Raw genomic sequence first — 23582 nt, forward strand, 5'->3', positions numbered from 1 at the left:
TACAAATACAATTTCGTAGTAAATTTTCAAGAGCTGCCCAAATGCAGTAATATATTTAAATTAAAGTACAGTTGATTTACACTACTGTGCTAGTTTCAGGTGTATAGCATTTTTTTTCTGATTATATTTCATTATAGGTTATGACAAAATATTGAATATAATTCCCTGCGTTGTACAGTAAATTCTTATTGCTTACCTATTTTGTGTATTGCACTTTGTATCTGTGAATCTCATACTCTTAATTTGCCCCCCCTTTGGTAACAGTAAGTATGTGAGTCTGTTTCTGTTTTGTATACAGATTAATTTGCATTATTTTTAGATTCCACATGCAGTTAATCTATAGTATTTGTCTTTCTCTGACTTACTTCACTAAGAGTAATATTCTCTAGGTCTCTCTATGTTGCTGCCAATGGCAATATTTCACTATTTCTTAATGGCTGAATAATACTTTGTTATATGTATATATACCACATCTTCTGAAGATACTTGTCTGTAGAGAGCACTTGGATTATTTCCATGTCTTAGGTATTGTAAATAGTGTTGCTGTGAACACTGGGGTGCATGTATCTTTTCAAATTAATGTTTTCATTCTTTTCTAGATATATACCCAGGAGTAGGATTGCTAGATCATAGGGTACCTTAAATTACTGCATTTGTATTCTACATTTAGATATTTCCCAAATATATTATTTATCTATTGCTTGTATATTATGTCTCTGTAATTTCGTATGGACTACAATATACATCTTTAATTTCATAATTTCTTTTTTTCTTAAATTCAGTTAAGCACCTTTCTATTTTCCCATATTTCCCAAACTAAAATAATTTCCCTAGGTTCTTTTGTAAGGTTTTTATTATTCCACTCTTTACATTTCTTTTTTTGCCCCATCTAGAATTTAGTTTTTATATGCTATAATGTGGAGATCTTAGTTTCTTTTGTCTTCCAGATAGAGGAGTAGTTGATCAAGAACCAGTCTTTTCAGTCTAAATTGAAAGGCTGTTATATCCTATATTAAGTTTTTATATACATTTGGATCTTTTTCTGGAATCACTATTCTGTTGTATGATGTGCTTATCCATACCTGTACCATTACCATATCAATTGGCATTGAGCTATTTTATGTTATTTTATAGGACACATCTCTGTTATTATTTTCTTTCATAATTTTTTGACTGTCTTTAGATATTTTTTCTTATATGAACATTTAAAAATAATTTATCCAGGTTAAAAAAAAAACCTCTTGAGATCCTAATTTGTAATTTGTCCAACTTATTTTTAATGGTAGCAAGTTTTTTTCTATCCAGTTAAATAAGCTTCTCTTTGTAGACATATTCTTTGTCCTACCTATGTCCTTCAGTAATAGTTTATTATTTTCTTTATATAGATCTTGTTCCTTATTAATTCCTAAGAATTTTATGTTTTTTTCATGGTATTATTAAGATTTTTTGCTATATTTATTTCCAGGAGCTTATTATTAATATAGAAAAAAGCACATAATTTTGTGTTTTGTGTTTTAGCCAAATGATGTATTAATTCTTATTAATTCTAGTGGCTTTTTTAAGCCAGGGTTCTTTGGTTGTAATAAGATTTATTTCTACTCTTTCATCACTTAATCATTTTCCTTTATTGTCTTCCTGGTCTACATAGTACTTCTAGACTAATGAATAATAATAATAATGGTGGATATATTGGTTACATTCTTGCTTTTATTTATTTATTTATTTATTTATTTTTTTGCCATTTCTTGGGCCACTCTTGCAGTATATGGAGGTTCCCAGGCTAGGAGTCGAATCAGAGCCATAGCTGCCGACCTACACCAGAGCCGACCTACACCAGAGCCACAGCAGCGCGGAAACTGAGCCGCATCTGCAACCTACAACACAGCTCACGGCAGCACCAGATCCTTAACCTGCTGAACAAGGCCTGGGATCGAACCCACAACCTCATGGTTCCTAGTCGGATTCGTTAACCATTGAGCCACGATGGGAACTCCCCAACATTCTTGCTTTTAATTGTAATAGTTTTTGCCAGTTAGGAAAGCACTGTTTTTGTTTTTAGTAAATTATCTTTATCTTTTTAAATTTAATTTTTTAATTTAACTTTTTTTCATGAATGAAAGATTAAATGAATGAATAATTCTTTAAACTCTGTAGCACTTTACAATTTTCAGAAGTTTCACAAACCTGATTTCATACAATCCCATAGGAATCTTTTTTTTAATGCCTTACCCCTGTGTTTCCCTTCCCTCCTTCTCTCTCCCCAGTGGTAACCACTAATTTGTTCTCTGTACCTATGATCCTGTTTGTTTTTTGGTTTATTCACCAGTTTTACTTTTTAGATTCCACAAATAAGTGGTATTGTATAGTATTTGCCTTTCTCTGACTTATGTCACCTAACATAATTCCCTCCTAGCCCATCCATGCTGCTGTAAATGGCAAAGAATCTCATTCTTTTTCATGGCTGAGTTATATTCCATTGTATAAATATACCACAATTCTTATCCATTAATCTGTTGATGGACACTTAGGTTGCTTCCGTATCTTAGCTATTGTCAATAATTCTGCCAGGAACATTAGAGTGCATGTATCTTTTTGGATTAGTGTTTTTGTTTCTTTCAGATGTATACCCCAGGGTGGAATTGCTGGGTCATATGGTAGTTTCATTTTTAGTTTTTTGAGAAATCTCTCTACCGTTTTTCAATGTTGCTGCAACAATTTACATTCCCAGCAACAGTATAGGAGAGTTCCTTTTTTTCTACATCTTTGCCAACATTTGTTATTTGTGTTCTTTTTGAAAATAGCCATTCTGACAGATAAGAGGTGATAGCTCATTGTGATTTTGATTTACATTTCCCTGATGATTAGTGATATTGAACATCTTTTCATGTGCCTATTGGCCATCTGCATTTCCTCTTTGGAAGAATATTCAGTTCTTCTGCTCTTTTTTTAATCAGGTTGTTTTTTGTTCTGGGGGGGTTTTGTTTGATGTTGAATTGATTGAACTGTTTGTGTATGTTGTACATTAATCTCTTACCAGTCATATTATCATTTGCAAATATCTTCTCCCATTCAATAGGTTCTCTTTTGGTTTTGTTGATAAGCCCCATTTGTTTATTTTTGCTTTTGTTTCCCTTGCTTTAGGAGACAAAAAAAAATACTACTGCAATTTATGTCAAAGAGTGTTCTGCCTATGTTTTCCTCAAGGAGTTACATTTAAGTCTTTAATCTATTTTGTATATGATGTTAAAGAATGTTCTAATTTCATTCTTTTAAAAATAGCTGTTCAGTTTTCCTAGCACCACTTATTTGAGAGGTACTCTTTTCTCCATTGCATATTCTTACCTCCTTTGCCATAGAGTAATTGATGGTAAGTGTGTGTTTTTATGTCTGGGCTTTCTATCCTGTTCCATTGATCTATGTGTCTGTTTTGTGCCAGCATCACACTGTTTGTTGTATATAGTTTTTTAGTGTAGTCTGACGTTAAGGAGCCTGATTCCTCTATGACTTTTTTGTACTTCTGTGGTATTGGTTATTTCTCCTCTTTCATTTCTTAGTTTTGTTTGTTTGTGCCATCTTTCTTTTCCTCTTGGTTAGCCTGTCTAGAGCTTTGTTGATTGTGTTTATCTTTACAAAAAATCAGCTCTCAATTTTACTGATCTTTTCTATTGTTTTTAAAGCTATGTTTTCTTCATTTCCTCTCTAACCTACATTAGTTCTTTCTTTTTGCTGTCTTTGAGTTTTGCTTGTTTTTATTTGAATTGTTTTAGTGGTAGGTTAGGTGGTCTATTTTAGATTTTTCTTGTTTGTTGTGGAAGGCTTGTATCACTAGGAACTTTCCTCTTAGATTTGCTACTGCTGCATTCTATAGATTTTGTATGGTTGTATTTTCATTTTTGTTCGTCTTGAGATATGTTCTGATTTCTTCTTTGATTTCATCATTGGCCTGTTGATGTTTTAGTAGCATGCTGTTTACTTTCTCTGTATTCATTCTTTTGCCATTTTTCTTTATCTCATTAATTTCTAGTTTCATACCATTTGGATCAAAAAAGATCCTTGAAATAATTTCTGACCTAAATTTTTTGAGCCTTGTTTTGTGAACCAGTATATCATCTATCTTTGAAAAAGTTCCTTGTGTGCCTGTAAGGAATTTGTATTCTTGTTTGTTTTGGGATGTAGTGTCCTGTTTCTATCAATTAAGTCCAACTAGCTTATTGTGTCAGAATCTCTGTTGCCTTATTGAGAATCTGTTTAGGTATCTATCCATTGATGTCAGTTTCTCCCTTTGTCTTAGTATATGTTTTATATATTTAGGTGTTCCTATATTGCATGCATATATATTAATGCATGTAATACCCTCATCTTGTATTGATCCCTTCATCAGTATATACTGTCTTTTTTATGGCCTTTGTTTTAAAATCTATTTCATCTTCTATAAGTATTGCTACCCCTGCTTCCTTGTAGTTTGCCTTTGTTTGGAGTATGTTTTTCCATCTCTCACTTTGAGTCTCTTGTAGGCAGCATGTTATAAGTTCTTGTTTTTTTAACCCACTCTGACAGTTTTCTTTTGATCAGAACATTTAATCTGTTAACAATGAAGGTAATTATTGATAGGTATGTAATTATTGTCTGGTTTAATCCTTGTTTTCCTTTTGTTTTATAGCTCTTCTTTTTTATTTCATCTTTTTGTTTTTTCTTGTATTGTTTGATGATTTTCTGGTCTAGCATACCTGAGTTTCTTTCGTTTTGGTTTTTGTGCATCTGTTGTATATTTTTGATTTGCAGTTCTGTAGAGTTCAAGTATGTTCATCCGTAACTCTATCTGCTTGCTTTAAACTGATAGTCATCCAAGTTCAAACATTTTAAAATATCTTCATTTTTATTCTCCCCTCATCCACATTTTTAAATTTTGATGTCCTATTTTACATCTCCATAATCATCCTTTAATTGTTAGTTTTAGTTATAATCACTTATCCAATTTTTTTTCTAATTTACATCCTCGCTCATTTAAGTCATCTTCATCATTTTATGTAGTTACCTTTCCTATTCTGATTTTTCTCTTTCCTATAAATTCTTGGTTATTTTCTAATTGGAGAAGACTAATTACTCTTTTAGGGTAGATTTAGTACTTCCTTTAGGGTAGGTTTAGTATTGCCAGATTCTTTTGGTTTTTGCTTACCTGAGAAATCCTTTATCCATTTATTCAAAAGATAATTTTACTGGGCAGAGTAGTTTAGGTTACAAGTTTTTTCCTTTCAGGACTTTGAATATATCATGCCACCTCTTTCTTGGTCTGCAAAGTTTCTGCAGAGAAATCAGCTGATAGCCTTATGGAGGTGCCTTTGTAACTTGCTGCTTACTGGGGCTCCCTCATAATTGGCTGTTTGCTCTTCTTTTGCTGCTTTTAGAATCCTCTTTATTTTTAACTTTTGCTGTTTTAATTATGATATGTCTTTGTGTGAGTCTTTTGGGTTTAGGACCCCTGTGCTTCCTGTACCTAGATATCTGTTTCTTACTTTAGATTTGGGGAGTATTCAAATAATTTCTTCAATACATTTTTTTCCCCACTGTACAGCAAGGGGTCAGGTTATCCTTACATGTATACATTACATTTTTAATTCCCTTTTCCCCCCTCTCTTCTCCTTCAGTAACCTTTATTATGCATAGGTTGGCATGCTTTATATTATCCTATAGATAGTGTGTGTTGCTTTATTTATTTACTTATTTATTTGTCTTTCTTTCTGCTGTTCTGATTAGGTGATTTCCATTATTCTGTTTTCCGGATCACTCATTCCTACTTATGTGTTATTTAATCTTCTCTTTATTGCTTCTAGATTGGTTTTTATCTCAGCAATTGAATTGTCTGTTTTTTATCAGTTCATATTTATAGTTTTTAGTTCCATGTTACAGTGATCTGCATTTCTATCGATAATCTTTCTTAATTCAGTTAACATTTTTACTACCTGTTTTAAAACTCAGGGTCTAATAGACTAATAAAGTCTATTTCATTATTTATTCTTTTAGGGAATTTCCCTAGTTCTTTTAATTGTGAGTAGTTCCTCTGCCATTTCACTTTACTTAACCTTCTCGGTCTATATGAGTTTAGGAGAAACAATTATATACTGAGGTCTTAAAGAGGTATTTTTATGTTAGAGCATCCCTATGTAGATGGTGGTGTCCAATGTTGTTGGCATGAGGTCTGGTTTTTCTATTGACATGGGCCACAGCTTTCTTCAGGGTGTGATGGCCATTATCCCCTTGATAGGCGATGTGGTTATTATTACAGTATCTATAGCTTGTGCTGGACATGAGGCAGGGCTTCTTCTTTCCTTTGTCACTGTCCTGTCAAGGGTGGGGTCTGCTTCCCAGTTTGGGGAGTAGAAGCACTGATAGTTGGGTTCATTCATGCTCCTTTGCCCTTGGTTGTACACCCTGTCCCAAAAAGGGACAAGCTAGTTCATGAGGTGAGGTAGGCCCAGGTGGTCACAGAGGAGACAGATGAATTAAAGTTGAGCAATAAATAGAAGTGAAAAATACTCAAGTAGCCAAATTCCAAAATCCTCTTCATTGGTTAAGATAATAAATAAGCTTATTCTATAATCATTCCATCATATAATATTAGAACTAAATTACTAAAAATATAGAGGTCAATATCATTCCTTCTTGTCTCTTTTACATTGTAAAATTCTTTCAAGACAGGTTCACTTGCCTTCCTCTCATTTCCCATTGAATTCTTCATTTCTTATTATACCCATGGCATCTGGTAAATGAATTGACTGCTATAGCAATTCAATATGTTATTATAATTAATTATTCACATATCTGTTTTTTAAGGAGAAGAAAGTATCATTTATCCATGAATCTGAAGCAGTTATTATAGTACTTGTAGTGTGTGTCCAAGAAATTAAGTTAATTAGCTTGTTGTTTTTGCTATCAAAGACTGATTCCTTAAAATCTGATTTTAAAAAATATTTTCTTTTACAAAGCTTAAAATTCAGCTTTCCAAAATTTTATCTGCTGTAGTAGGAAATCATATTTGAAGGAGAGAAAGCATTTTCTAAAAGGAAAGAAAGCTATAAATGTTCGTGTAATCAATTAATAACAATAATAATAATGACAGTAATAATGCAGAGAAGGAAGCTAGAGAATGAGAAAAAGCAGCAGCAGCAGTAGTGATAGTAGTAGAGAATGTTACTTGAATTAATTTTATCTCATCTTAGAGCATTGGACTGGTTCAAACCACAAAGTCTGGCTTTTTAAATAGATGATACAGTGAATCACAACCTCGAACATGTAATTCAGTTTATTTGTCCAGGAACAATGATTTTATGTCCTCAACCTTATCACCAGTAGCATGTATACATAAAACAAATGGTTAATATCAAGGGCTGCATGATAGCTATAAAAAAGGGTTTCTCTCTGATAGATTTTGGATCCATGAAAAATGGAGTTCACATCCAGTAATGCAAGAAAATTACTTAACCCTCTGAATTTCAGTTTTCTTACATAGAAAACAAGATTAATAATTAACCCATTTTATAGGGTTCTTGTAAGGATTAAATGTAGTAGTCAATTAAAGTATCTGACACATTGTTAATACATTGCTCTTGTTTTCACTATTTCAGTGTTACAGTGTTAATTAACCAAACTTTTGTATAGGGTAAAAACCAATATGTTATACCAGTTACTGCAGTAGGAATAATTCCTAGATGGTTAAAAAGCAAGGTGAATTACTGAACCAGTGCACTTAAAATAAAACAGTAGTAGTCTATTAAACTGAATTTTGATGACAGCAAACAGATTTTACTTATTGTCAAACCAACTTCAATAGAAAATAAATCTAGGTATATTGCTTATATATAGTTAGGTGATCTAGAATCATAGATATAACTTTAATTTTCATAATCTTTACATAAATTTTAAAATGCCTGTTCCTTCTCTAATCATGTTTAAATGTGAAAATCTCAGATAATAGGTATAGCAACAAAAAAATTCCAGAAAGAATATGTTCTAATCTGGTGAACTTTTTTGTTAAACATGTACGTATTTTTTTCTCTCTCTCTCAATTGCTTGCCTCAAAGATAAGCTTGTCTGCATTCTCATAGAACAGAACTATTTTCTGAAACACAAATAATTGAGAATATAAAGTATATTACAATTGTCCAACTCATTTGTCTAATAGACAATCAAAAAGAGTAAGTCTTGGAAAACTATTCAATTCTATTTATTAAGTACCTATTTCATGTAAGCATTGAAATATGGTACAGGGACTGTAAAACACATCTTCAATATGCACTCCTCAATTTTTTGCCAGTATTATTTGATTGCAGCATTGCTCACAGAAGTGGTCTCCAATTATTTTCATATAGTACTTGTGCAAGAAATGTGTGTCTTTACAAGCTGATTATGGATACTATTACCATATTATGTATATTTTTAAGTAATGTGAGTTTTGTAAGGATGAAATAAAAATTAATATGAGTAGGACTAAAATTTTTCTGCACTTCAAATGCTCGTGTGCCCTCCTAGCCCAGGAGGCTGGAGGCCTAGATAAGGGAAAGGCTAACTGAACACCTGATGTCCTTTCTGCCCCAAGAGATCTGATTATGCCTTTATGGTTTTAAGAGCAGCTTACACATTTTTTTTTTCTTTTTAGGACCACACTCACAGGATATGGAAGTTCCCAGGCAAGGGATTGAATTGGAGCTGCAGCTGCATCCTACACCACAGCACAGCAACATGGGATCTGAGTATCTGTCCCACTTTCCCAGCACCACTTACTAAATAGACTGTCTTTTTCTCATTTTATGTTCTTGCTTCCTTTGTTGAAAATTAATTGACTTATAGGTGTCTGGGTTTATTTCTGGGCTCTCTCTTCCATTCCACTGATCCATTCATTTGTTTTTATACCAGACCATGCTGTTTTGAATGCTGTGGCTTTGTGGTATTGTCTGAAGTCTGGGAGAGTTTTGCTTCCTGCCATGTTTTATTCCTCAGGATGGCTTTGGAAATTCTAGGTCTTTTATGGCCCCATATAAAATTTCGGATTATTTGTTACCATTCTTTGAAAAATGTCATGGGCAATTTGAAAGGGATCACATTAAATCAATAGATTGCTTTGGGTAATATGGCCATTTTAATAATATTAATTATTCTGATCCCAGAGCATGGGATAGCTTTCCATTTCCTAGAATCCTTTTTAATTTTCTTTGTTAATGTTTTATAGTTCTCAGTGCATAAATTTTTCACCTCCTTGGTCAGGTTTATTTCTAGTTTTTTTTGGGGGGGTAGAATTTAAAAGTTTTTTATTTTTTTAGGTTTCTTTTCTGGTATTTCATTGTGGGTATACAGAAATGCTGCTGATTTCTGAATGTCAGTCTTGTATCCTGCTATTTTGCTGAATTCGTAGATCAGATAAGTGGTTTTCGTGTGGAGTCCTTGGGGGTTTTATGTATAGTATCATGTTATCTGCATATAATGAAAGTTTTAGATCTTCATTTTCTGTTTTTATACCTTTTGTTCTTTTTATTGTCTAACTGCTATGGCTATAAATTCCAATATATGTTAAACAGAAGGGGTGAAGGTGAGAGTCCTTGTCTTGTTCTGGATTTTAGCAGGAAGGCATTCACCTTTTCTCTGTTGAGTATTATGTTGGCTGTGGGTTTGACATAAATAGCTTTTATTATGTTCAGATGCATTCCCTCTATATTCAGTACATTGATGTTTTAGGTAATTATTGATATGTATTTATTGCCATTTTAAACCTTGTTTTCCATTTGATTCTGTGTTCCTGCTTTGTGACTTTTTTGTTTTTTGGTTGGATGATTTCCTTTTACTTTATGCTTGTAGAATCTTCTTTTGCACTTTGTGAATCTGTTTGGTTTGTGGGGTTTTTTTTTGTTTTTTTTTTTTTTTTTTTTTGATTTGTGGTTGCCCTGGTTTTCAAGTATGTTAACCCCTTCCTATATCTGCTTGCTTTAGACTAATAGTCATATAACCTCAAACATATTTTCTTTAAAAAAGAGTACATTTTCTTACTCTCCTTACACGCATTTTATGATTATAATGACCTTTGTTACATCTTCATTTTTATCCTTTTGCTCTCCCTGTGTTTATCATCACTCTTAAAAAGAGTTTTTTTTTTTTCTTTTTGATTTGTATACTGATATATTTAAGTGATTCTTCTCCAGTTGTGATTTTCTCCTTTGCAAGTGTTCTTGCTTCTTTTCTCTTTATAGGAGGTCTTTCAATACTTCTTTTAGGATAGGTTTAGTATTGCTATATTCTTTTAGTTTTTGTTTGTCTGAGAAATCCTTTATTTTTCCTCCTATTCTAAATGATAATTTTGCTGGGTAGAATTTCTAGGTTGCAAATTCTTTCCTTTTTGAACTTTGAATGTATCTTGCTACTCCCTTCTGGCCTGCAGTGTTTCTGTAGAGAAATCAACTGTTAGCCGTATAAGAGTTCTCTTTGTAATTAACTCTTTGTTTTTCTCTTGCTGACTTTAGAATTCTCTCTTTGTCTTGCTGTTTTTATTATGTTATGTTTTGGTATAGGTCTGTTTGGGTTCATCTTGTTGTGGACCTTCTTTGCTTCCTATATCTGCATATCTGTTTCCTTTTTTAGATTTGGGAAATTTTCAGCCGTGGTTTCTTCCAATATTTTTTCAATCCCCTTTTCTCTTTATTCTCCTTCTGGAATCTCTAGTATGTGTAGATGGGCATACTTTATATTATCCTACAGGTCTCTTACATTGCTATTGTTTGTTTGTTTGTTTTCATTTGGCTTTCTGTCTGCTATCCTAATTGGGTGGTTTCCTTTATTCTAAGTTACTTATTTGTTCCTCTGCATTATTCTTCTGCTATTATATGCCTTTAGTTCAGTTTTTGTCTTGGAAAATGAATTTTCTAATTTTTCTTGGCTCCTCCTTATAGTTTCTAGTTCCTTTTAACAGTAATTTGCACTTTATTGATAGTCTTTCTTTACTCCTTCAGTGTTTTCATTACCTCCTTTTTGGATTTTGTTTTTGTTTTTGTTTTTTTTTTATCTTATTGTCTTTTCAGGGCTGCACCCACAGCATATGGAGATTCCCAGGCTAAGCATCTAATTGGAGCTGCTGCTGCCAGCCTATGCCAGAGCCACAGCAACACCAGATCCAAGCTACATCTGTGACCTATACCACAGCTCACGGCAATGGTGGATCCTTAACCCCCTGAGTGAGGCCAGGGATCAAACCTGCAATTTCATGTTTCATAGTCAGATTTGTTTCTGTTTAGCCACATCAAGAACTCCCCATTACCTCCTTTTTGAACTCAGTGTTTACTAGGCTAAAGAGGTCTGTTTCATTGTTTGCTTCTTCAGAGTATTACTCCTGTTCTTTTACCTGGGAATAGGTCCTCTGCTTCTTCATTTTGCTTGTATTTTTTTTTTTTTTTGTCTTTTTAGGCGGCACCCATGGCATATGGAGGTTCCCAGGCTAGGGGTTGAACTGGAGCTGTAGCCACTGGCTATACCATAGCCACAGCAATGCCAGATCTGAGCTGTGTCTGTGACCTGTACCACAGCTCACAGCAACATCAGATCCTTAACCCAGTGAGCAAATCCTGGGATCAACCCTATGTACTCATGAATACTGGTCAGATTAATTTCCTCTTAGCCATGACAGGAACTTCATGCTTGTATTTCTCTTACTCTGTGAGTTTAGGGGAAACAGTTATCTCTTGTAGTCTTGGAGGGCTATTTATATGCAGGAGCATCCCTGGGTAGCTTGCGTGTATTTACTTTTTTTTGGCATGAGGGCTGCTTTGGTTTGGATTCTTCCAGTTTCTTTCCTCAACATGCACAGGCCATTATCCTCTTTATAGGGGGTGTGTAGAAACATGGTTGTGTACACTCCCAGGAAGGTGGGGGTGGTAGCTGGCACCCTATCATGGGGCCCTCATCAGTGGCAGTGGTGGAGCGTGCATTCCAGAAGAGGTGGTGGTGACAGGTGGCACTGATTACAGGGTCCGTAGCAGCAGCATTGGTGGCAGGCCATGTGTGCTCCTGGGGAGGCAGTGGCACCAGGCAGTGCCAGGTCTTGGGACCCTTAGTGGCAGCATGCCATGCCCACTTCTTGAGTCCGAGATCACACTGGCAGCTTGCTCCTGCCCCTGAGAGCCCATGCACATGGAGAAAGGATTTTCTGTGGTAGTCCCATCCCACCCTCCTCCTCCATATTCCCCAAAAATGGCACCTTTCTTCTCTGGCAGCCTAGACTTCTTCCTGCACTCCCTTGGCTGTGGCACATCACTGTTTAGCCCCCTTGACTGTTTCCATGCAGCCATCCCTAGTCCTCTCCCTGAGTCTGACCTCCAAGGCCTGAGCCTCAGCACCCAGACCTCTGTCTCCAAGCAGACAAATGTCTCAACCTGGGGTGCTCCAGGCAGCAGCACGGTCTCTTTGACTCTCTCCATTTTGCCCTCCTCAGACTGACTGCTTAGCTTTTCTTTGAGGGTTTGAAGCTCCCTTTCTGCCTTGCTGATATCCTCACCAGTCAAGTGTCTCACAGTGTGCAGAAACCTTTAATCTTTTACAGCTCCCACCCAGGAGTGCTGGTCCTGTCCTGATTCCTTTCTCTCTCTTTTCTCTCTCTCTCCTTTTTTTTTTTTTTCTCTCACTGTAGTCCTACCTGATTATGTGGACATTTTGCTGCCTTTTTAGAAGTCTGAGGTCTTCTGCCAGCATTCAGTAGATATTCTGTGAGAATCATTCTCTCTGTAGATTTTTTTTGATGTGTTTATGGGAGAAGGTGATCTCATTTCTTTGCCGTCTTCATCTGGTACCTCCACAGTTGTTTTAAAATGTCATCTCCCAGTGATAGAATTAGGTAACATAGAACATCATGGCAAAAATTCAGATTCAAGGTCTACCCTGATTTTATAAGTTAGGTACAGTAATATAAGCCAGTACTATTTTATGTTAGCAAGTGTGATAAGTTATTACCTGACCACAAATATAAATACTCCAAAACCATAAAAATTATGCTAGCATTTCTTAAAATATTTCCTTACCAAATATATCAAATAAAGAAATCATATACAAAGTAAAACCAATTGTTAATTCCTAAATCTAAATGTATTAATTTTGTGAATTTTATATAACCATGATCACTCCTACACTAAAGATGAAGTGAATCATGTTTTTTAAAAAAGAAGATAACTGAAATACGTTGAACAAATTGTAGCACATAATTACTTACAGTATCTAAACCATTATATTAGACTTTAAAATTAAGGACTTCAAAGTGTGAATCAGGATTCTGTATTTTTTTTTTTTTTTTGCTTGTTTATGTCATTCCAGCTGGCTGCAGGCTCAACCAGATAACAAGATGTTCAGTGATTTTCAGTGTAAAGGTTTAGCTTCACAAGCAAAAGGGTTTTACTTTAAATCCCTCATTGTCTTTAAATGAGAGCTTAGGAAATAGAGCACAATCTTTGGATTAAAGCTAAATAAGATTTTGTGGATTTCTATGGCCCATATTCATAGATTTAGTATGTATCATCATAAGACAGGAGTAAAATGCCTCTAACTTGGAATATTCCCTATTTATTTCACAAAATAAGAACACTTCTAGTCAGTAGATTAAAACAGTTCAAAATAATTCTTAGAATCATATCTTAAGTGATTCCCACTCATTAAGGTCAGATGTGATTGTTAATCAGACAGTTAGGAGAGGGCTTCCAGACTAAGTCTTTTCAGTGATTTGATAGAAAAATTGCTGACTGATGAGAATCAAAATGTAATTATATATATAATTCCTGAAAGGATGAAAACCAAAAGATGAAAGCAGCTATGGACTATCAGAGAAATCTTCCTTCTCAATCAGGGAACTTGAAGAAAGATATTTAGCCTACAAGTGGGTGCTCCAGGAAAATTATTTCTCTAACAGACTCAACACATCTTGCAGTGGATTCACACTGCCTTGGCAAGCAAATGGATTAGCTTTGATGATGCTGCCAATAAAACCACAGTCTTTTGTTGCTGCACAAACACATTTCTCTCTTTCTTTATATGGCCTCCAGCAAACTACACATGTTACTTTTGTTTGGGTAATTTATTGTCTTGGAAAAGGAAGTATGAAACTACTTTTCAGAGAAAACCATTGAAACTCCTTGGCTGGCAACATCAGAGTCACTAGTTTCAGAAATATCACCACAGAGCTTTCTCTGATCAAATGGAAATACTCAGAGTGGAGGGAAAACCATTCTTAAATCCAATCACCAAAATTCCCGCAAACTTTCGTTCATAAACTTGTTTTTTACAAGCCATCTGTTTTCCAAATAGACCATATTCTTGGCTTTAACCATCCTTCGTGCTCCTTCCTGCCATGTTCCCCATTATTTATCTACAAGATTAATGAAGGCCTCTGAAATGAGAGTACTAACTCATCTCATAGCCTCTTTAAATTACCTTTGTCTCCTAAAGAAGATATTTTAAAATTTAAATACTGACAGTATTTCTTTGGCATTTCTTGATACTCAGTCTGACTATTGCTTTAGTCAGTTCCATAGTTTGCTTGCTTATTTCTTTGGGTGTAAACATTTTCTTCATATTTCAGTATACTTTTTACCTAATGAGGCTGCTACTCATATAGTTGAGAAATTAAGTAGTAAATTAGCAATTTACAGGGTGTATAAAATATTTCCATTATTTCAATCCAAAGAGTAGTTGTGATGTTTTTTTACTTATAAATGAATTTAGTTAAAAATTTAATTTAATATGCAGTGTTTTTTTAAGTTTTCCTTTAAAAAAATATAATAGTAGATCAATCCAAATGATTTTATAAAGAATTTTCAACTCTCTGGTTTGAGTGGTGATTGTAATTAAAAAACAAACTCAAAAATTATTTTCTTTTTGGATGTTCAATGTATCCAATCATTAGTGAAATACAAATCAAAACCATAATGAAATATCCCTTCAAACCCACTAAGATGACTATTATCAAAAAAAAAAAAAAGAAAATAACTAACATTGGCCAAATGTTGAGAAATTGGAATCCTTATACATTGTTGGTACATATGTAAAATGATATAGCCTCTGTAGAAAAGAGTAAAGCAGTTCTTCAGAAAATTAAACATATATTACCATATCATTCAGAAATTTCACTTCTAGGTATATACCTTAATTAATGAATGTAGGGACCGAAGCAGATATTTGTACCAATGTTCATAGCAGCATTATTCACACAGTCCAAAGATGGAAACTACTCTGTGTCTGTTAATGGCCTAATGGATTAAAAAAGAATGGTATGTACATGCAGTGGAATGAAGTTCTGACATATGCTGCAACATGAATGAACCTTGAAGACATTATTTTACATGAAATAAACTAGACACAAAAGGGCAAATATTATATGATTCCACTTATATGAGGTCCTTAGAGTAATCAAATTCTTAGAAATAGAAAGTATAGTGGTTACCAGGGACTGGGAAAATTGAGGAATGGGGGTTGTTTAATGGATATGGAGTTTCAGTTTGGGAAGATGAAAAAGTTCTGGAGGTGGATTGTAGTGATGGTTGTATAGCATGTGAATGTACTTAATGCCACTGAGCTGTACACATAAAAATGGTTAAAATAGTAAATTCTGTTATGTGTATTTACCACAGTAAAATTACTGTTTTTCAAAAGATAAACAATGTTTCTTAATGGAGATTAAATTAAACAAAAATCAAATATTCACATTACTTTGAAATTTTGTCCATTTAACTGAGAAAGTTAATTAACTTCTTGGTTGAGGATGTTTAAATTCTAGTTCTCTACTCTGAACCTAAAAACCTCAGTGGTTATTTGGGACCTAATAAAGATGAACTCTATTCAGAGCTTGTGCCAAAGAAGCCATCTTTAAAAGTCCTTTAATGAGTTAGATATTCCAAAAACAGATTTGGGAAACCTCATGCCAGAAGCACCTTTAGGATATGGCGCATTTATGTCCACCACGGATAGATAAATAATAGGCTTATCTTCGTGTCTAGAAAAAAAGTCTCTGGAATATTATTGTTGATGCTCTAGAAGTCACTTGTAGGGATTCAGATGAGAACTAAGCTTATGTTACCCAATGAAGTAAACATCCACCAAACTGTGCTATTGTAGAAACTTCTCAAGAGTATATATAAAGCATACATTGTCTAAAAGGCATTTGTGTGATTGACATGGACCACATGACTAAGACACTGAAGCGTTATGTATAGTTTATTTACTTCTCTTAACCATTTTTGGTTCTTCTTTCTTTTCCTTTAAAGTCCATCATTTGCTTTTGTTTTTGTTTTGCTTTGGCTTGTCCTGCTTTAGTTAGAAAGAAGTTAGGTAACCATGATGTTAAGTTAGTCTTAAAAGAATTTCATAATAATAAATTTGGCTACTTCAAACCACGTTTAAAATATTTAGATGTTCAGGAGATTTCAGCTATTTATAATGAATTGATATTCAAACCACAAAAATATGTATCTAAGTTATTTTAAAATGACAAAGTATTATGGGACACATTATGGTTGTGTTGTTGGTAGTTGTAAGTCACTGTTGTTTTTAAAGGAAAGAGCCTTATTTCTACCATTAACTATCCCTTACATTTACTATGCAAGAAAATGAAAGAGAAAATGTTTTTTTCTCACTTCATCTGCTTGGAATGTAAACAACTATAAAACTGAACATTTATATTGTGTACATTCTTTGCAGAGAAAATTACAGTAAAAGTAGGTTACTAATAATGAAGGGAGGGAACATACCATGTGGACACCATCTCATTGCTTTTCAGCAGTGCAGATTTGCCTGGAGGAACATGCATGTGCTTGCGTGCACGCATGCACACACACACTTTATTACCCTTGCTTTGACCCTATACATTTATATTAAGAAAACCCTTCTTGATTTCTGACATTGTTATAAAGTTCCAGTGAATCTAGAAAGTCATTTTTTCCAGTATTTTGTTTTCGCATATCCATGGTTGTACACATAAATGCTCAAATAGGAAAAATCCAGTTTTATAGATTCAAAGAAACTAAATTTCTGGATCATTTTATATTTATCTGAATAATGTATTTTCAGTATTCTTTTTTTCACTCTGTAATAACTATATGAATATCAGTTTCCTGATGACTAGGAACATGAATGCTATAATTTTTATAGTGACTTGGTATTTTCAAAGACTGTCTGTTCTACACTCTACCCTCTAGGCACAATATCATCAGAGCCATTCCAGGCAGATGTATCTTTATTCCACTTGTAGCTTTGGAAATGATTCTGTTTCTTTGGCCTGCAAAAGGCATTCCAGGTGTCTCTTAGGTCAAAATGCGCTCTTCAGGGAACTATTCTCACAATTTATTTTGAGGAACCCCTCTGGAGGATAGTACTGCTTCAAATGTTTTGCTTTCATAGTTACTTTAGGCCAGTCCCACTAGTTGCTATAACTGTTTTCTGCTGTCTATAATGTAGATTATTTGAGGCTTTTGTTTGGAGAGGCAGGAAATTCATTTGTTTTGAGGGTCCTTATGTGGACAGGCATGGTTCTCATTTCAGTTGATTTTCACCGTAAATGTCATTTTACTCGTATTTTCTGCTGCTGTCACTCACGTTAGGTATCTAGGCATTCACGGATTCATTTTCATTTTATTATGTCTTTTATCATTTTATCAGGATTTAGGGAAAGAAGAAAGAAGATATTAAGGCATTTTAAATAAGAGTCTATATCAGTCTGTCCAGGCAAGAAAGAGATGACACAATCAAACAGGTTTGTTAAGGAAGTTTATTGACAAACGTGAGCATGCACAATGATTTAACATGTCAGGGGTAGCTAGAGTAGAAGCTGTCACCTCCTAGCCCTAAAGAGGCAAAAAAGAGAACCATGAAAGTTGTTATGGCTTCTTTCAAGAGGAACCCACCCAACCAGCAACATTCTAACAGGGATAAAACAAATAAATACCCAGACATGATTTTCCTTACCCTGTCCAATATCCAGCTGGTAGCTCCTCTTATGCAGATCTACCTGGAAGCCTGAGAACTCAGAAGCCAGTTTGTGTCATTCAGAGAGGTCAGCCTCTTGGGGCACAGAGAAGACAGAAAAGAGTGAAGGAGAGTAGAGATTGGCTCTTGGGTGACAGATATGAATTATCTAGTCTTTGGAGCTTCTCCCATATACTCCAAATCCATTTTTAATAATATCTTTATTAATGAGTATGTGCGCGTATACTCTGTATAAAAACAAATTTTGAGAAAAAGGCCCAGAATAAGCATGTATAACAATAAATGTGTATTAAGACCTTGGTATGTGCTCAGTACTGTTTGAAGCCCTTTAAATATATCTAGTCATTTATTCCTCAAAGTAATTCCATGGGGTAGGATCCTGTTATAATTCCCATTTTCCAGGTGAGGAAACTGAAGTACAGAGAGTTTTAGGAACTTGTTCTGTCAAACACCTTGTAAGTGGAAAAGCTGGGATTTGCCACATATTGGGACCAATCAGTAGAGACACATAGTTGTGTTATAGCATATGGCATGTGCATTTCATCAGAGAAACTGATGTACATTTTCTCTTCTTCCATTAGAAACTTGAATGTTAATTCTAAACACCCTCGCCTCATGTGTTGTTTCACTGATTTACATTACTTGCCTTGTCCTCTGAAGGAATGTAAATTTGGGGATAGAAGACCACCTGATCTAACAGAAAGGTGGGCTGGATGAACCTCATATATATTGTTTCTCTCTTGACAGGTCTTCTTTTGCTGGATATAACTTGGCAGCAGTTATAGCTTCTCCTCCCTTGGCAAGAACCTCAAGTGCAAGTATACTTTGTTGCCAGTTTTGAACAAGGTATGTCCCTTAAAAGATGGCTTCTCTCACTCTCTAGGTTCCTGAAATCAAGTCTCTTACTTTTTCAATAAATTCAAGGGCAACTCAAGACAACTTGACAATTGAGTCTTCTTAGGGATTTCTGCCATACCAAGAAGCTCCTTCTTCCAAAAGAGCCAACCGGAAAGCAGGCACATTTTATGTATAGAAGAAACAGAATCTATAGACTAGTCTCACAGTGGAGGGAAAAAAAAAAAAAAAAAAAAAAAAAGATTGAGGCTCCCTTCATATGTTTCTAAAAACAATAAAGAAGTTCTTTTTTTTTTTTTTGTCTTTTTGCCTTTTCTAGGGCCGCAACCCCGGCACATGGAGGCTTCCAAGCCAGGCATCCAGTCAGAGCTGTAGCCGCTGACCTATGCCAGAGCCACAGCAACGCGGGATCTGAGCTGCGTCTGCAACCTACACCACATCTCACGGCAACGCCAGCTCCTCAACCCCCTGAGCGAGGCCAGGGATCAAATCCACAACCTCATGGTTCCTAATAGGATTTGTTAACCACTGAGCCATGACGGGAACTCCCAGAAATTGTTCCTTTTACCATGTGCAATTTATAGATCTGAATTTAGCCAAAAGGAGAAAAAATTAGAAAACATTCTAACCAAATTGCCTCTTCTGTCAATTCCTGAAGGATCTGCAAAGCAAAGTATTATTGTCAATTTTATATTAGGGGTATGGATACCTTTGTATTCCCAGGATATAATTAAGCTGAAGAAATAAAATACTCTCCTGTTGTTCAATCCAGTTTAGTCCCATTCCTTCCCTTAATTTTGTGCGGTATGTTTTGTTTAGCCTTTAATATGGAGTCTGGGGAGCTAAGCAGTGGGTGGTTCTTAGTTTTATTCTGAAAACAGTATTATTGGGCATTATTAAAAATGTTTTATTATTTTCACATGGAGTAGTAAAAAAAAATCCTTTAAAGTTAAATCAAACACAGGGCAGAACTGAACAGAAATAATTCAGGTTTTTGTGTGACATTCCCACTGAAAAATAACCTATATCTGGATTGTCACCTATCTCAGCCATGATGCAAAGCGACCACCATAAAACTAGGTGGGTTATATGGTAAAGAAATATAAATAATTGCTGAGGAAGGTAAGAATCATAGATCATTGTGATAAACACTGCAAAACTCTCTACCTAATACTCTTGCTTTTCCTGTTGTGACTATCGAAAACTTTTAGATATGTTCTTAAACTTATCAAAAAGGAAACTTACCAACATACAATCAAAATTTTAAATATTCATCTGTTCTAGTTTAAACTATGTATTCTCTCCCATTATAGGCTATCATTACAAATACTTACTGAAAGCAATTGGCAGCACAATCATAAGAAAACTATCTCCCATAGGGCTCCTACAAATGCACATAGGAAATCAATTTCTATATTCACAGGAGAGGAAAACACAGAATTCCTCACTGGGAAACTTTCCTGCTGTGGCTTTACCTCATACTTCCCAAGAGCTGTGTAAATATTAAAAGGATACATTTATTTTATAAACAAGCTAAATATCAACCCAATGAGACATACTTACCTCGAGATAATAAGGAAGTCAATTTGGATCCCTTTGAGGGGGAAATGAAAATAGAATTGAGTAATAAATAACAAACACACATTTGGGAGAAAAGTTTTTATGGAATTAAGGTTGGAAGTTGCATTGATAGTATTTGATTGGAGGAGAAGAACAGAAATAAATGTAACAAGACTTAAATAGTTTTCTTTTTTTAATACTAAGGAATATGCTTTTTAACCTATGATTCCCTTATTTGTGCATGTGTTTATATAACATTGTGCCTCGAGGGTAATTACAAAGGCACAGATATTGATTTGTTCCCTCTAAAAGGAAGGATGATATTCTTTGTTGCATTTAACCAAAAAGAAAAGGGAAATTATTGTAAATGTATTCTATTCTGCTCTAACATTTTTTAATTAAGCTACTTCTCCTTTTATGGTTACAGTACTTAGATTAATCAAGACTGAAACAGCTGCAGCAAAGAATCTATGGGTTCTTTATTCTAGCATAGAAAAATCAGCCTCCCAAAATAGGAGACTATGTAACATATTCTTTGACGAAAAAAGCCTTTGATAATTACTCGCAATAGTTAAACATTTATTTCAACCTTTTACTTTACTAATCTAGATGTCATATTTCTACCCTTAATAATAATTTTGGTTATTCATTGCAAGTGTATCTCTTCAGATTCAGATAATTCTTTGTCCCTATTTGACTTATTACTGTCTGCTTCTAATGCTAAAGATAGACCATGTTTAATGACAATATTATGTAAAATACCACCCGGCAGGAATTTTTTGCTTGCTTTATGAGGGCAGAGAAATAATGTTTTGCCAAATTTGCCTAGACATCAAAACCTAACTTTTAGGATAATATCCAGAGTTACCTCAGTAATCATCTTAGTTAAAAAAAAAATTTTGATGCTTTTTTATTTTTTCAGTGGCGGAGATACTCAAAGTCAAACCAAAAAAAAAATGGCAGCTAACTTGAAAACAATCTGATGTCTGTAATTGTTTTAAGAAAAAATTTACAGTTATAAATAGCTTTTTATAGAATTACTCAAAAGCCAAATTCTCTCAATTTATAAAAAGCCATGCCTTTCTGAAGCAGATTGTCTTAAGATGAATGAATCATGACATGATCCTGGGTACTTAGCTATGACATCTGTTAGGTGGTAAATTGCATCGCATGCCACATGCATAATGAAGGAGAGAACAGTTTTTAGTTCCTAGAGTGTTCCTCATGTGAAGATGTACAAATAGAGGCAGCAAAACTCAAGCCAGCTGGAAGATCTGTGATGCTGGAAACTGCCTTTGACTTGCCGGTAGTGCTAGGTGTCTCTTAAAAAATGCATAAGCTGATGAGGTCTCCAGGGAAATGTATTTGTAAGCTGCGCAGTATTCCAGACGGTAGCAAACCCGTGCATTTTGTGAGACTTCTGCTGTTAAAGAATCAGTGTCAAAACTTAGACCAGCCATGTAAGAAATTTTACCTTGTTAATGTACTAGTCTTTTATTCTTCACAATAAGACATGCAGAAAACATTCAGAGGTCAGCATAAAAATAACAAATATGCTCTTGAATATAAGAATAAGTTAATTAACATAGCAAACTGCTTTGAAGATTAAAGACTATCTTTGTAGTTTCTAAATGATCAAATACTGTGTTTCCTAATTAGTTTAATTAGATAAAAATTGAGAGATCTGATGTTGGGTCAGGAAATAACCCACCACATTCCATTATTTAGCAAGCTAAATTTTTAAACTTACTGAAAGGGATGTATAACATTCCTTGCGTGTAATAGATATGTGTACAAATATGTGTATTTGTATATAAATGCACATGCACATTTACACTTAAGTTATTGAATGATCTCTGTTCTTAAGATTCAGGTTTGACACAGTCTATTAAAAAATGCTAAGACTTTGATCTTGGAGCTGGGTGAATGTACATCTACTTCTACTCTGAATGTATATCTACTTCTACTTTGGAATGTACATCTACTTCTACTTTGAGTTGCCCTCCAGGCAAAGTTTGCTGTCAGTCACACTGTCATTTACATCCCCAAGTTTTTACTTCTTCTAACTCAGTGGTCATAATATAGAACAAGTTTAAAGACTTCAGTGTATCCTGATAAATTGAAAATTTTAAAAGATGTGGATACCATTTAGTGGAAATTTTGAGTATCCGTTTTCAGCTACTCTACCGTGGGCAACTTAACTCAAGCACCTCACTTTTCTTTGTTCCTTTCTGGAAGTGCTTGAATGCACTAAGGTCTGCATGCCTTAGTGACAGATTCTCTGCAAATACAAAGCATTGAGCAAGATTTATACTCACAGAAACTTGAAAATGAATGCACCTACACAGGTTCATAAGGAGGGTGGAGGGAATCACTGCCTTTTGCTAAAGTTGTTACTTACCACAATATACATGCAATACAGAATTTATCTTTCTCAAATAGGTTGGAGGGAAGTGCTTTAAAGACTGGACAACTCTGAAAACCCTTTAGGAGGCAAAATTAATGACACAGAGACTGCTTCTTTCAGGTATGTAATTTGTCATTCAAGTAAGGGGTAGATTCCTATCACATGGAATTTAAGAAAAAACCTCAGAATCCAGAGGTTAAAATTTATTTCCCTAAAGCCGAAAAAGTAGAGTAAGAATGAATTTTTACTGTACAAAACAAAAATATTTTTCATTTTATGAAATTACACTTTCACCATAAAATTGTACATTCTAACCAAAAAGCATTTCAGATATGTAGAAGTATGTATTTAGAAAGTAACCACCTAAAGATCTAATAGGCAAATATAACGACTACAAATATTTTGATTATTTTCTTTCACTTTTTTAAATCTATCAATGAGTGTTTCTCCCTAAAGATCTGATTGTAATGTTCTTGTGTCTATTTACACTTATTATGTACTAATTATGTCCTTATTATTGTTCCTCTAAAGCATTCCTAAGTTCTGCATCATAATCAGAGTGTGATGACATAGGTATATTCATAGATACCTATTTCCTTATTGAATATTTAGGTAGAATAAAAAATTTTGCTTTCATAAATATTGCTGCTGTTAATAATTTTAATGATTAAATTTTATTTTATATATATATTATTTTCTCAGGAGAGAGAAAATAATTTATATGTGGAGCATAACATCTAGAAGTGTGCGCTTTAGTAATACATTG

At 34.3% G+C, this 23582-nt stretch overlaps 1 long non-coding RNA gene across 1 annotated transcript in view; it reads left to right on the top strand.

Moving 5' to 3' along the window:
- The window catches only part of LOC110259772, a 53780-nt gene extending 30759 nt beyond the window's left edge, over window positions 1–23021 (top strand). The window contains exons 3-4 of the long non-coding RNA XR_002342112.1: window positions 18742–18840; window positions 22852–23021. This is a non-coding gene — a long non-coding RNA (uncharacterized LOC110259772). The remainder of the gene's footprint in view (window positions 1–18741; window positions 18841–22851) is intronic.

This window comes from Sus scrofa, chromosome 2 (assembly GCF_000003025.6).
Source record: "Sus scrofa isolate TJ Tabasco breed Duroc chromosome 2, Sscrofa11.1, whole genome shotgun sequence".
NCBI lineage: Eukaryota > Metazoa > Chordata > Mammalia > Artiodactyla > Suidae > Sus > Sus scrofa.